Source organism: Chiloscyllium punctatum, chromosome 13 (genome assembly GCF_047496795.1).
Source record: "Chiloscyllium punctatum isolate Juve2018m chromosome 13, sChiPun1.3, whole genome shotgun sequence".
NCBI lineage: Eukaryota > Metazoa > Chordata > Chondrichthyes > Orectolobiformes > Hemiscylliidae > Chiloscyllium > Chiloscyllium punctatum.
Window position 1 is genome coordinate 51,732,729 of NC_092751.1, and position 15,055 is coordinate 51,747,783.

The following is a 15,055-nucleotide window of genomic DNA, read 5'->3' on the forward strand; positions in this document are numbered from 1 at the left end:
AGATAATCCACTTTGTGTAACAGGGCCTTTCAATGGCAAAGCAAATGCATTTGTCCTCAGGTACCTGCTTCTGTGTCGCCTGTTCTTCTGCTGGACGTCTCCATCATTTTATTCACAGTCACTGCGCTGTCTAATGATGCACTCCACTGAAATGTACTTTCATAGTTGGATTTAGTGTCACTTCCAGTAAAGATCTTGAACAAATTCAGCGAGAAACCTCTGGCCATTTCCAACATGGAATTTGGAATCAGACGATTTGAACGAAGGCTTTATTGGGGCCACCCCATCACCGCAGATCAACGCCTCAAAACGAGCCGCTCTTAGTATCAAACTGTTCTGTACCTTTCTGCAGTAAATCAGGTTAGCACAGCTCCACTTTCTTCACATTGAAACCAGGGCGGCAATACGAATTGTTTGGAAACTTAGAGAGAGAAACATTGCTGCTGAAGAAGATGATGACGCGAAGATCATACACAGAGTCTGGACAGATCAGGTCACAAGTGTTACTGTCAGCTTCAGTAGGGTCACTGGTTCGGAGTCTGAGTTTGTAATGCCCAGACCGGGATACAATTCCCAGTCAGGAAATGAAGATTTATTTCTCTTCTTGTGAATTATCTTATTGAAAACTAACTCCTGCTTCCTCACAGAACACAGACCCAGACCAACCCAGTGATTGTTTGCATCTGCCGAGAAGGACAATAGCAACAGATACACGAGAGAACTGTAACCACAAATCACCCATCTCGGACCTCGCCTTTCTGAGTTGGAAATATCTCGCTGCTCCGAGATATTTGGGTCTAGATACTGGAACACCCTCCCTAACAGTATCATGGCTGTACCTTGAGATCTTCCAGGGTTCTGTAAAGTAACTCAACATCTCAATCTCTTGATTAAATAGGGATGGACACTAATTCCTATCCCATTGAATGGCGTCCTACGCCACGAATGAGTTTCGAACAGGGTGGTTAGATTCCCTATCGCATGGAGACAGGCCCTTCGGCCCAACACTGTCACTCCAGAGAGTAACCCACCCAGACACCTTTCCTTCTTGGTAATGCACCAAACACTTTTGGCAATTGTGTTTCGTAGGTCTACTCTCAAACTATCTCCGAATGTTAGAGTTTACAAAGAGCAGAAATGGAAAATAAGGGATATTGATAGACAGAGAGTGGGAGAATTTGGAAGAGAGTGAGGTGGATACACAGAGGAAATGATAAACGAGTAGAGACGCATATTGAGGGAGAGCCTGAAAATAGAAACTCTCCATTTAACTGGGTGCTCGCTGACAGAAAGGGGAATAAAAAAGAACAATTGAAGATCAGCGTTTCACCAGCTCAAGGCAACGGAATCAGCATTACACCCGGAAAGGTCGGTTGACATTCAGAAAGTTGACATTTCTCGGCTAATATAATATTATGATAAATATGCTGATTTGCTCAGTAAAACTGACAATTACTCTAGCATTAAAACATTAAAATGCATAACTATCCTGGTTCTGTCAATCTGAAACATTAAACCTGTTTCTCTCCACAGATGCTGCCAAGTCTGCCGAGATTCTCTGTCAATTTCCGTTTCTGATTCAGGTTTCCAGCATTCGCAGTGCTTTGTTTAAAGTTACTCTGTATTAAGTATGGGACAACACTTGATCAATTGCCAGCTCCATACTTCATTCCCTGCTTCGGGAAGGCTGACCCCACGATTAATGGGACGAGGAAAACTCCACTTGCTGCAACAGTGAGAAAACTGAATCCTCACCAGGAGGCGAACAGGGAAAGCAAAAAGAAAAGGCACTGTGTGTTTTCATCATGAAACCGCTTTTGTCTTTTCATCTGTGAACATTTTAGCTGCAGATTAGTTTCTCCCTTTCTTCCGATTTTACAGCGTGAAAAAGACCTTTCGGCCCATCTGCAGTGCGGGTCATTGGACTTCCATCTATTCTAGTCCCAGTTCCCATAAACCTGCGTTTCTGATGTTACCAGGGCGAACCTAAATGGGATTCTCCCTGTGATCTTAAATGACCCAACAATTGGACTGAAGTTGGGGACATGGACACATTATGTTGTAACACCGCCGAGGAACTCAACCTCATATTTACCCACAGATGGAAACAAACAGAGGGCTCAGGATTAGTCCTGTTCCATATGCTTCCCATCCGCCAGTTTCTCCGACCAGCTCACCGCAGCTGGTCAAAGAGGTCTGCAGCACAGGAACTGCCCTTCGGCCCATCAAGTCTGCACCAGTCGAAGACTGGCCCCTGACTGTTTTCATCACGTTTTCCAACGGTTGGCTTGTAGCTTCAACAAAGTTGGGATGGAATTGTTCAATCATAGTGTCTCAACTTTCTCTGGGGATTTCTGTGTGTTGTACCCTGAAAGGCAGAAGGTTGCACATTGCCCCCATTCCCACCCTGTCTGAAATGTCTTTATTTTCCCTTCTCCTGTGTTTTGTTTGTGAAAGATGAAGACAGGGTGTAATCTCCCTTTTTAATTGTTGACATTACTGAATCGTAACCGGAAGGATTCCAGGCTGTGAGGGTAAAGCCCAATGAATTTCAAGTCCATTGCCTTAAACACGCATCGACGATTCCAGAACCACACTGTCCTCTTCATTTTCCAGGTGTCTCTCATTGTGGAGCTGAGGAAGAGTGAATCATTATCGGGTTGGTTTGAATCCAATCACTTCACAGTTTGTAAAAGCGTTAAATGTTGGTGCATATTGGGTCTGGTTGTATCATCCTGATAGATGGAACGGACATTCATTTAAAACCAGGAACAGGAATTGCAAGAGAAACTCAGCAGATCTTACAGCATCTATGCAGAGAAAATCAGAGACAACATTTCAAAACTTCATCAGAACTCGGTAATCTCCCACAGGTCCTGCCAAACCCGTTAGATTCGACAGCAGCTTCTGTTTTTGCTTCAGATTCCAAGAATCCACAGTTCTTTACATGAACCATTAAAGCAATGCAGAAACTTCTTTGTGGATCCTCACACGAAAGGGTTCCATTTGGAGAACATTTTCCTGACCCCACTCGACACACGAAACAGTGCAGCATCCAAAACAGATGCAGCAAGAACAACCATCGCTGTCGCCCTGGGGGCTCTTGAACCAGGAACCTTTCATTTAACAGTCGAATGCGCTGAAACTTCTAACCTAACACCTTGCACGATCCTCTAAAGCAGGCTGTGACTGACTTCCCACTTCAGTCTGCCCTTCCCAGAACGCCAACTGTCCTCTATCAGTTTTACTTTGCCAGATTATAGACTGGGACATTCATTATGGCGACATGGGAACAGTCTGATCCCACCCACTACAGACACACCCATGTCACTGGGAACCAGCTCTCCTCCAACCGGGACCATCTCCCTTCGAGCCTCCCAGTGTCTTGTGTGGTCCCGAGTTATTTCATTGATCTAGAGTCCAGATGAGATTTGTATTCCTCATGTACAGGAACGAGAATTCTTTCAATGTCTCCGATCAGTTCATGTGGTGTCCTCTTAAAGAAGGGGAATGTGTCTTGACTGTTTCTGCTCAGCCCGACAGTTCGCCCTTCTTCATTCTCCTCTGATTCCATTTCCCAAAGAGTTCCCGAAGATTCACAAAGCTGGAAACTGTGTTGTACGGGATGCGCCTTTAACATTTGTGCGTCTGCCAAGTGACAATATTTTCCCAAAATCTCTTCACCATCCTCTGTCTTACACCGTGTCCAGGGATGAGAAGTCCCGTTTTGTGGAGAGATTCCCGAGGCTGGTGAGTTTCTCTTTGGAGTAAAGATGGTTAAAAAGCAATTTCCTGCGGCTGTTTATAATGATGGGAGTGGGAACCGTGGGCATGGGCACTTTGACGGGCAGGAGCAAGTGTTGCCCCTGACCAGAGGCAGTGAACAGAGGGACTGGGATTAAAGGAATCTAATAAAAAGCAGCACTTCTGGGCAGTACATTCAGAGAATATTGCAGGAGCTCGATGGGTCTAGCAGTATCTGTGAAAAGGGAAACAGAAATAACGGTTGGAGTGTGGTATATTTCTGATTAAGAACTCGAGCAGCCTATGTCTAATCAAATAACTGGCCTGACTTGCTGACATGGGATTTCTGAAGGTTGAGCGAGAATGTGCCCTACAGGATGTTGTTCAAGATCCAATCGACAGGATTCGACCCTGCATGGGGAAACGTCAATGAATTACTAATCCATCGCCTTAATCACTCTGCCCCAAATGCCCTTGCTTACACGTGGCTTAATATTTCTTCTAGAATGGAGAGTTGTAACCGGAAACACCAGTATTTGGCTTGTCCTGTCCGCAGCATGACCCCAGTATTCACTATCACCCTCTCTTGGTTCAGAACGGAGGAGGATGCTGGGAGATCAAGTTGAATGACACCCACATTGCTGAGAGGTAAAGTGGATGGGAAGGATCCATTTTCATGTGCAGAGAGCTTCATAAACACAGCAGTGAACCGAGTGTCCTTGTGTTTGACTAGCACTTACACCGCCAGCTGAATTACAGCCATTGAAGTGCTCTTGAAGAAGACTCTCCATTGGCAAATCTAATGTGCAAAATCAGCTCTAATTGGTTAATCAGATGTGAAAACATGTTTTTTTCTCAAATGCTCACAGCTGGCAGTAGAGAGTGTAGATCTACCTTCAGGGGTTCATTCTGCTCGGATTTACACCCAGGATAATGTGGGGCTAGAGGGCCTCATCACAGCGGAAGGGGTCAAACATTGAAGACTCTGATGGGGAGGATATTCTCTCTATGAGAGGGGAGCAAATCAGTGGAATTCTTTCCAACTGAGGTCCCTCAATCTGAGATAGACAGACATTTAGTCAATTCACCATCAAGGGCCAGGGAGATAAGGCTGAGAGGGGGAGTTGAGGATTAAACAAATCAGCCCGTGATCTCATTGAAAACTCGCCGACTTGATAGTCGAAAATGCTTCCAACTACTCTAATACCTTTGCTGTCAGTTGGAAGATGCTAAATCCCACTGTAAACGAAGGAAAGCACAAAGTTAGGAAGAGATGACTGCAGTCAACGGAGTCACAATTATTTATTGTTAGGAAAATCAAACTGTCAATTTGCCAGATTTCTTTGCTAACGTGGGCGGTAGAGTTGATCAAGGGAGCTGGTGATTTGAGTGTTCTTGGATATGAAAAAAATAAAGGTCAGTGACATTTGTTTTCTGGCAAAACACATGGCCTTTCCTGATGCTCACAATGAAAGAGATGGTTTCCATGAAAAGACAGAGACTAAGTCACCTGTAAAGTAATCGATGGCCAAGATATGACTCGCGATGTTCTATGGGAGATATGTGATTTATTGATTATTGTTCTCCAAACTTCCTTTACAATGGAACCGGGAGTGGGAGCGGGGAATTAAACCCAACCATAATTATTGCCACCTTTTATCACTCACACACTATTTATTTCTTGTCCGTTTTATTTCACATTGTGGGTAGTGCGAGTGGGCTTGTAAACTGCATCTGCTGGAGAGTTCTTTCCTCACTATTCCTAATCTGTATCCAAACACATTCCGCATCCTTATCTCCTGAATGAAGGTAATCTCTAACCATTGTACAAGTGTCACCAAAATCTCTGCATTTCACACGCCTCTGTATGTCATCTCCCAATATTAATTGACACTTTACTGTGTTGAAATTGTGCATAATATGAGAAAAACAAAAAAGAGACTGGTGTACCTGGGTTTCCAACGCACGTTATTGCAGCTAAACCGCAGATGACTGACCACAATCCGATCACGGAAACACGCACCGAACCATCAGGTCACACAGAATAAGTTCAGCACTAGAGGACATGTCAGGATCAGCACCAGAAACACAACAGAAATATTTCTCGGCGCTGCTGTTGGATGTATTTCTCAATGAGCAATCGAGAGTGACATGTGTTCCATCAGGAGTGACGTCACACCCGGAAGTAACCAGTGTCACAGACGGTCATGTGATCCAAGTTCCAAGCCCCGGAATCCGAGACACTCAGTGCCCTGTGGACAGCTCCAAGGAACAGCCGTCCGTGGAGTTTATGGGTTAGTTGTACTTTATGAATGCAGCTCGCTAGGTGTTGGCCTGTTTTTCCGATATAGTGTTTCATGCAGTCGCTGCGTGGAATCTACACAACCACGTTTGTACATGATGGGTATTGGCTGTTGTGTTCTGGGGAGTTTTGTCTGAGTGAGGCTGTCGGTTTGTGTGCTGTTGTAACCCAGTGTGTTCAGAGGAGTCTGACTGTCAGTTCCCAGCAATCTATTTTAATAAAGGGGAGTATCCTTTTCAAATTGCCTGGTGACATATCCTCGTTGCGAATTTCGTGTGCCAGACATCTGGGAATGAAATCGTGGGGATATCCATTCTTGGCAAAGAAATTGTGTGACAGTCCCGAATTGTCACGGACCAGCTGTCCCGAGCAGCAATCCGTCCAGACGGCAAGGTTTGGTGAGAACAGCACAATAGTAATAGGACAGGGCAAACAGAAGGCAGCCAGAGAATTTCTAGAAGCAGGGCACTCATCCGCGGATTCCAGCAATAAACAGATACATCTGGACCCAGTCTGTAACCCCAAAAACAGGAAGGAGCGGGAATGAAACCAAATCAATTCCAACTACCACAGGACAGCAGCGCTTCACAACAGACTTTGCAGCCCTGAGGATGGCACCCAGAAATGTGAGGAAAATGCTGCAAACCATCTTCCCAGCTCGGCCAAACATTCCAACACCAACTCCAGGAGGTACACGGGCTCCACATCTTTCTGCTCCAAAACGCTCCGGTTTTCTACAGCAGAGTATTGTACCCTGAACCCCCGGGAACAAGGTGAGGATGCCAACCCGTACACGGCCAGGAACGGCAGTGAGAGCGATGGTAACAGCTGCCATTGTCGTATGGACAGCCACAAACACTCCCTTTGAAAAGGACTTTGTCCATATGAAAGTCTGTACAGCAGTATAACCCGGGGCCCAAACAGACTGTGCTGGGGATTTATATTCCAGACAATTTACGGTGGGCAGCGTTTTCCCTGAAAGTGAGTGGAGATTGATATTTCATTGCTGATGTGAAACCAGATCCTACACTGAATCTGCTCGCCGGTTTTTGTTGCTGTGGTGAAACGGTGGGCAATCACGATATGAAACGTTGTTCTAGCTCTCTGGTTTCCTTCATTACTGTCCTGGTCAGGGAGGCTGGGGATTGGTCCTCTCCATCAGATGGAGGTACCAGCGCATTGTTGACCCAATTTAATCAAGAATGGAATTGGTCATCTTCATTTCTCATGGTTCATTGTTGTTCTGTTTTGTTGGATGTTACTTGAGCACTTTCTGGGACTTGACAATGCATTAAAGCTGCAGTATGTTTGGAAGCACGGTTTGGAATTGTCTCGCTGACATTTGTGTGAGCAGTACATGACATAGACGACTCGCACTCCCTCAAAGTCAGCATGCCAGTGTGTCTGGCAATGGTTCCGCCTTTTCTGTTTTGCTTCTGTCCCACGCTAAGAGCTGTCAGTTTTTGGATTCGCTGGAGTGCTGAGGGGGTAACAAAATTTGCGTGGTATTTTTCTTCAGGCCAAACTCCACCTCCAGGAAAAATAGCCAAACGCACTGAGTAACAAACAGCACGCATTTTTTAGCGAATGGTCTATTCAAGCTGGTGTCAGCTTCTGGAGCGTCTCAGAGTTGCCAAGCACGGAAACAGACCCTGCTATCTAACTTGCCACTGCTAAACAGATAACCGAAATTAATCTAACCAATATTTGCAAAAATTTGTCCCTTATCTCTCCGAACCCTTTCAGCTGCCTTTGAAATGTTGTGAGCGCACCAGTCTCTGACACTAAATATGGCAATTCATTCTGGGCACACGGAAATGTCTGTGTTCAAAACAAGTGTCCCTCACATCCCCTTTAAATGTTACTGTTCTCACATTAAACCAATGTTATCTCGCTTTGAACTCATGTGCCTTGTGAAAAATTACTCCCTGACTCTTTTCCCTGTCCGTCTGCATCATGTCTTTATAAAATTCTGTAAGGCCATTCCTCAGCCCTGAAGCTCCAGGGAAAACTGTCGAAGTCTATTCAGCTTCGTGCTATTGTCCAAACAGTGCAAACCTTGGAAACCCTTTCAAATACTTTCGAAATTGCACCACGTTCGTTACTGAATGCGTGATCTGTTCGTGCCTGAAGTGAATCGATGCTGAAACGCTAGTTATGAGATTTTGGCACACTGCGCCTCTGTGGTAGTGTGGCCGAGTGGTCTAAGGCGCTGGATTTAAGCTCCAGTCTCTATCGAGTCGTGGGTTCGAATCCCACTGCTACCAAGATCGCGGTTGTTATGCTACAGGCAGTTGAACAGAGCCACAACTCTGCGTTTTCGTTGTTGTGTTTGCCGCTGCTCAGGTCAACTCATTCCGACTGAGTCTGAAAACAGTGTGAGTCCTTGCTGTCGGGCCCTCCTCAACCCCTCTGCTTTCGGATATCTGCATATCTCAAATAGTCAGTGCATTTGGCTGGAAGTTTGCTGGTTCGAGCCCGCCGTTAGCACCGACCCTCAAGTATTTCAGTTCAAGCATTGAGACCAACCATGTCCCGACACGAGAACCCACCCGAGCCTGCAGCTGGATGTGGCCCCAATCTCTCCAAGGCCCCGCTGCCAACAGAACGCGGCTACTGCAGCTTCAATCAGCGGCTTCCTGCTCAGCCCTGGGACACAGCACCTGGAAAATCCTTCCCCAGGAACGGCTCTTCCCGTGTGAAAGGGACAACCATTCCACTTTATATTGGACACGGCTTCAGAGGATTGTTCCTGTTCTTGGAACGTTTCATAAACAAAACTCCTGTCTCGCAAATAAGAAGTGGGAAAAGTTGTTGGCAGGAAGAATAGAGAGAGTGTTGACTGTGAGGACTCTGTCTCGTCAGCAGATGGGATTCCATCTTATGGGCAAGTGGAGACAGCTTTCACTCAGAAATCGAGGTGTGATCAAACACAGTCGGATCGACGTGTCCAAACCAACCCCTACACTGGGTTACAATACTGCAAGGGGAGCAGAGAGCTGAATTTCTTTAAAGGGGGGAAAGGGCCCAGCGTGAGGCTGGAACCTACGGCCCTGATATTAAGCATCTCATGCTCTACCGACTAAAGTAGCTTGGCCTGCCTCACGATTGATGAGTGTGTCATTTCATACTGAGCATATTTCACCCGGCATTGCAATTTACAAGGATCCAGTTCATTCCTCCCAATCACAAATGTCATCATTCACACTTTCCATTTCTCAGCTATTATTCCTTCAGAACATTATTATCTATTTAGCACTTGTCTCTGGATTTAAGACTCAATATAAATATTTGCATATTTTTATCCTCATCTTTATGTCGCTTGGGAAATCAATCAATCAATTGATTTCCCAATCAATTTCCCAATCAATTGGGAAATTCCCTAAGGAAACCCAATCATTCCTGTTTGGAGTGTAAGGAATCCCACCTGCTGACGAGACAGAGTCCTCACAGTCAACACTTTCTCTATTCTTCCTGCCAACAACTTTTCCCACTTCTTATTTGCGAGACAGGAGTTTTGTTTATGAAACGTTCCAAGAACAGGAACAATCCTCTGAAGCCGTGTCCAATTTAAAGTGGAATGGTTGTCCCTTTCACACGGGAAGAGCCGTTCCTGGGGAAGGATTTTCCATGTGCTGTGTCCCAGAGCTGAGCAAGAAGCCGCTGATTGAAGCTGCAGTAGCCGCTTTCAGTTGGCAGCGGGACCTTGGAGAGATTGGGGCCACATCCAGCTGCAGACTCGGGTGGGTTCTCGTGGTTGCAGTGTCGGGACATGGTTGGTCTCAATGCTTGAACTGGAATAATTGAAGCTCGGTACGAAGGGCTGGCTCGAAACACCAAACTTCCAGACAAACGTACTGACTATTTGAGACACAGAAACTGGCTACGCATATATCCGAAAGCAGAGTGGTTGAGGAGGCTTCGACTGCAAGGGCTCACACTGTTTTCAGAGTCAGTCTGGATCAGAGGCCTGAGCAGCTGCAAACACAAAAACTAAAACGTGGCAGGGCCTGCAATGTTCATGTGCCTGCAGCAAAACAGCGGTGAATCTAGAACCCACGATTCGATCGAGACTGAAGTGCAAATCCAAAGCCGCAGATCACTCGGCCACGCTGCCTAACAGGAAGCGATTGTCAAAATTCTCATTACTCATGTTTCAGCATCGCTTCATTTCAGTCACGAACAAATCGCGCATTCAGTAACGATTGTGGTGCAATTTCGAAACTATTTGAAAGGGTTTGCAAGGTTTGCACTGTTTGGACATTAGCACGAAGCTGAATTGGCTTCGACAGTTTTCCCTGGAGCTTCAGGGCTGAGGAATGGCCTGACAGAATTTTATAAAGACATGAGGCAGACAGACAGAGAATACAGTCAGGGAGTAATTTTTCACAAGGCACATGAGTTCAGATCGAGATAACATTGGTTTAATATGAGAACAGTAACATTTAAAGGGGATGTGAGGGACACTTGTTTTGAACACAGACATTTCCGTGTGTACAGAATGAATTGACATATTTAGGGGCAGAGACTGTTGCGCTCACAACATTTCAAAGGGTTCGGAGAGATTAGGGGACAATTTTTTGCAAATATTGGTTAGATTAATTTCGGTTATCTGTTTAGCAGTGGCAAGTTAGATAGCAGGATCTATTTCCGTGCTTGGCAACTCTGAGACGCTCCAGAAGCTGACACCAGCTTGAATAGACCATTCGCTAAAAAATGCGTGCTGTTTGTTACTCAGTGCGTTTGGCTATTTTTCCTGGAGATGGAGTTTGGCCTGAAGAAAAATACCACGCAAATTTTGTTACCCCCTCAGCACTCCAGCGAATCCAAAAACTGACAGCTCTTAGCGTGGGACAGAAGCAAAACAGAAAAGGCGGAACCATTGCCAGACACACTGGCATGCTGACTTTGAGGGAGTGCGAGTCGTCTATGTCATGTACTGCTCACACAAATGTCAGCGAGACAATTCCAAACCGTGCTTCCAAACATACTGCAGCTTTAATGCATTGTCAAGTCCCAGAAAGTGCTCAAGTAACATCCAACAAAACAGAACAACAATGAACCATGAGAAATGAAGATGACCAATTCCATTCTTGATTAAATTGGGTCAACAATGCGCTGGTACCTCCATCTGATGGAGAGGACCAATCCCCAGCCTCCCTGACCAGGACAGTAATGAAGGAAACCAGAGAGCTAGAACAACGTTTCATATCGTGATTGCCCACCGTTTCACCACAGCAACAAAAACCGGCGAGCAGATTCAGTGTAGGATCTGGTTTCACATCAGCAATGAAATATCAATCTCCACTCACTTTCAGGGAAAACGCTGCCCACCGTAAATTGTCTGGAATATAAATCCCCAGCACAGTCTGTTTGGGCCCCGGGTTATACTGCTGTACAGACTTTCATATGGACAAAGTCCTTTTCAAAGGGAGTGTTTGTGGCTGTCCATACGACAATGGCAGCTGTTACCATCGCTCTCACTGCCGTTCCTGGCCGTGTACGGGTTGGCATCCTCACCTTGTTCCCGGGGGTTCAGGGTACAATACACTGCTGTAGAAAACCGGAGCGTTTTGGAGCAGAAAGATGTGGAGCCCGTGTCCCTCCTGGAGTTGGTGTTGGAATGTTTGGCCGAGCTGGGAAGATGGTTTGCAGCATTTTCCTCACATTTCTGGGTGCCATCCTCAGGGCTGCAAAGTCTGTTGTGAAGCGCTGCTGTCCTGTGGTAGTTGGAATTGATTTGGTTTCATTCCCGCTACTTCCTGTTTTTGGGGTTACAGACTGGGTCCAGATGAATCTGTTTATTGCTGGAATCCGCGGATGAGTGCCCTGCTTCTAGAAATTCTCTGGCTGCCTTCTGTTTGCCCTGTCCTATTACTATTGTGCTGTTCTCACCAAACCTTGCCGTCTGGACGGATTGCTGCTCGGGACAGCTGGTCCGTGACAATTCGGGACTGTCACACAATTTCTTTGCCAAGAATGGATATCCCCACGATTTCATTCCCAGATGTCTGGCACACGAAATTCGCAACGAGGATATGTCACCAGGCAATTTGAAAAGGATACTCCCCTTTATTAAAATAGATTGCTGGGAACTGACAGTCAGACTCCTCTGAACACACTGGGTTACAACAGCACACAAACCGACAGCCTCACTCAGACAAAACTCCCCAGAACACAACAGCCAATACCCATCATGTACAAACGTGGTTGTGTAGATTCCACGCAGCGACTGCATGAAACACTACATCGGTGAAACAGGCCAACACCTAGCGAGCTGCATTCATAAAGTACAACTAACCCATAAACTCCACGGACGGCTGTTCCTTGGAGCTGTCCACAGGGCACTGAGTGTCTCGGATTCCGGGGCTTGGAACTTGGATCACATGACCGTCTGTGACACTGGTTACTTCCGGGTGTGACGTCACTCCTGATGGAACACATGTCACTCTCGATTGCTCATTGAGAAATACATCCAACATAGCAGCGCCGAGAAATATTTCTGTTGTTTTTCTGGTGCTGATCCTGACATGTCCTCTAGTGCTGAACTTATTCTGTGTGACCTGATGGTTCGGTGCGTGTTTCCGTGATCGGATTGTGGTCAGTCATCTGCGGTTTAGCTGCAATAACGTGCGTTGGAAACCCAGGTCCGCCAGTCTCTATTTTGTTTTTCTCAAATTATGCAGAATTGCAGCACAGTAAAGTGTCAATTAATATTGGGAGATGACATACAGAGTCGTGTAAAATGCCGAGGTTTTAGTGACACTTGTACAATGGTTAGAGATTACCTTCATTCAGGAGATAAGAATGCAGAATGTGTTTTGGAAGAGATTAGGAAGAGTGAGGAAAGAACTCACCAGCAGATGCAGTTTACAAGCCCACTCGCAGTAACCACAATGTGAAATAAAATGTACAAGAAAAAAACACTGTGTGTGAGTGATAAAAGATAGCAAAAAACATGCGTGGGTTTAATTCCCCGCTCCCACCCCCGGTTCCATTGTAAAGGAAGTTTGGAGAACAATAATCAATAAATCACATATGTCCCATAGAACAACGCGAGCCATATCTTGGCCATCGATTACTTTACAGGTGACTTAGTCTCTGTCTTTTCATGGAAACCATCTCTTTCATTGTGAGCATCAGAAAAAGCCATGTATTTTGCCAGAAAACAAATGTCACTGACCTTTATTTGTTTCATATCTAAGAACACTCAAATCAACAGCTCCCTTGATCAACTCTACCGCCCACTTTAGCAAAGAAATCTGGTAAATTGACAGTTTGATTTTCCTAGCAATAAATAATTGTGACTCCGTTTGCCTGCAATCATCTCTTCCTAACTTTGTGCTTTCCTTCGTTTACAGTGGGGTTTAGCATCTTCCAAGTGACAGCAAAGATATTAGAGCAGTTGGAAGCATTTTTTGCCGATCAAGTCGGCGAGTTTTCAATGAGATCACGGGCTGATTTGTTTAATCCTCAACTCCCCTTATCAGCCTTATCTCCCTGGCCCTTGATGGTGAATTGACTAAATGTCTGTCTATCTCAGCCTTGACGGCCCTCAGTTGGAAAGAATTCCACTGATTTGCTCCCCTCTCATAGAGAGAATATCCTCCCCATCAGAGTCTTCAATGTTTGACCCCTTCCGCTGTGATGAGGCCCTCTAGTCCCACATTATCCTGGGTGTAAATCAGAGCAGAATGAACCCCTGAAGGTAGATCTACACTCTCTACTGCCAGCTGTGAGCATTTGAAAACATTTCATATTTTGACAACTGATTAACCAATTAGAGCTGATTTTACACATTAGATTGGCCAATGGAGAGTCTTCTTCAAGAGCACTTCAATGGCTGTAATTCAGCTGGCGGTGTAAGTACTAGTCAAACACAAGGACACTCGGTTCACTGCTGTGTTTATGAAGCTCTCTGTACATGAAAATGGATCCTTCCCATCCCCTTTACCTCTCATCAATGTGGGTGTCATTCAACTTGATCTCCCAGCATCCTCCTCCGTTCTGAACCAAGAGAGGGTGACAGCGAATACTGGGGTCATGCTGCGGACAGGACAAGTCAAATACTGGTGTTTCAGGTTACAACTCTCCATTCTAGGAGAAATATTAAGGCACTTGTACGCAAAGGTATTCGGGGCAGAGAGATTAAGGCGATGGGTTATTAATCCATTGATGTGTCCCCACGCAGGGTCAAATCCTGCCGACTCTATCTTGAACAACTTCCTGTCGGGCACATTCTCACTCAGACTTCAGAAATCCCATGTCAGCAAAGCCAGGCCAGTTATTTGATTAGACACAGGCTGATCGAGTTCTTAATCAGAAATATCCCACACTCCAACCGTTCTTTCTGTTTCTCTTTTCACAGATACTGCTAGACCCATCGAGCTCCCGCAGTATTCTGTGAATGTACTGCACAGAAGTGCTGCTTTTCATTCGATTCCTTTAATCCCAGTCCCTCTGTTCACTGCCTCTGGTCAGGGGTAACACTTGGTCCTGCTCGTCAAAGTGCCCATGCCCACCGTTCCCACTCCCATCATTATAAACAGCCGCAGGAAATTGCCGGTTAACCATCTTTACTCCAAAGAGAAACTCACCAGCCTCGGGAATCTCTCCACAAAACGGGATTTCTCATCCCTGGACACGGTGTAAGACAGAGGATTGTGAAGAGATTTTGGGAAAATATCGTCAGTTGGCAGGTGCACAAATGTTAAAGGCGCAACCCGTATCACACAGTTTCCAGCTTTGTGAATCTTCGGGAACTCTTTGGGAAATGGAATCAGAGGAGAATGAAGAAGGGCGAACTGTCAGGCTGAGCAGAAACAGCCAAGACACCTTCCCCTTCTTTAAGAGGACGCCACATATACTGATCGGAGACATTGAAAGAATTCTCGTTCCTGTACATGAGGAATACAAATCTCATCTGGACTCTAGATCAATGAAATAACTCGGGACCACACAAGACACTGGGAGGCTCGAAGGGAGATGGTCCCGGTTGGAGGAGAGCTG

At 45.7% G+C, this 15,055-nt stretch overlaps 1 non-coding gene across 1 annotated transcript; it reads left to right on the top strand.

Annotated features, from left to right (window-relative positions):
• The first annotated feature begins 8,231 nt into the window (after positions 1 to 8,231).
• Positions 8,232 to 8,313, top strand: trnal-uaa (transfer RNA leucine (anticodon UAA)). Its single transcript has one exon. It is a non-coding gene; the product is annotated as a tRNA-Leu (tRNA).
• The last annotated feature ends 6,742 nt before the right edge of the window (positions 8,314 to 15,055 follow it).